At 25.6% G+C, this 626-nt stretch overlaps 1 protein-coding gene across 5 annotated transcripts in view; it reads left to right on the top strand.

Moving 5' to 3' along the window:
* Positions 1-626, top strand: part of LOC117179771 (NSFL1 cofactor p47-like) — a 201,987-nt gene that overhangs the window by 16,826 nt on the left and 184,535 nt on the right. The gene's annotated exons all lie outside the window — the stretch shown is intronic.

The following is a 626-nucleotide window of genomic DNA, read 5'->3' as shown; positions in this document are numbered from 1 at the left end:
TATCGACCTAAAAGGAGAGTATGTTGAAAAATAAAACCGACTTTGGCCAAAAAAACGTCTCCATGTTTCATTTTTCAGGGACTTATCAGACTGCCTAGTACCTTGAATTCAACACATTTCAAATTAAATGTTTGCAGCTGCATTTAGATTGAATTATACAAAGGTTTTTTGTTTTAAATATAAATTAATTAAAACATTTAATTTGTTTTTCACAATTGTAATTTATAACTTCTAAAATGGAATAATTGTAGCTCAAATATGAAAAAGTATAGACTAATTTCAAATTTAAAGAGGTGCTATCACATATATTGAACTATTAAAACCTCTGACCATTTTTAAGGTTTTTGAAACTCTTTAAAAAACGTGCTTTAACAATTTTGTTTGTGATTTCTTAATAAAAGAATAAGTGCTATTTAGTCTCCAGAACAGCAATTTCAAAAATATTTAAAGCCTTAATAGTTGAGACATTTGAAACTTGTAGTCTTCAGTATATTGAATAATTTCAAATTTAAAGCTATTTAAATATGTCGTCTGAATTTTTGAATTGCAAAAGTTCGATAATTTTAGATTGAAACCTCTCAAATTATTTAGTTACAAATTAAAATCGTACAACTTCAAGTTTTATT

Source organism: Belonocnema kinseyi, chromosome 9 (assembly GCF_010883055.1).
Source record: "Belonocnema kinseyi isolate 2016_QV_RU_SX_M_011 chromosome 9, B_treatae_v1, whole genome shotgun sequence".
NCBI lineage: Eukaryota > Metazoa > Arthropoda > Insecta > Hymenoptera > Cynipidae > Belonocnema > Belonocnema kinseyi.
Note: the sequence above shows the minus strand (reverse complement) of the source record. Positions and strands in the feature narration are given on the sequence as shown.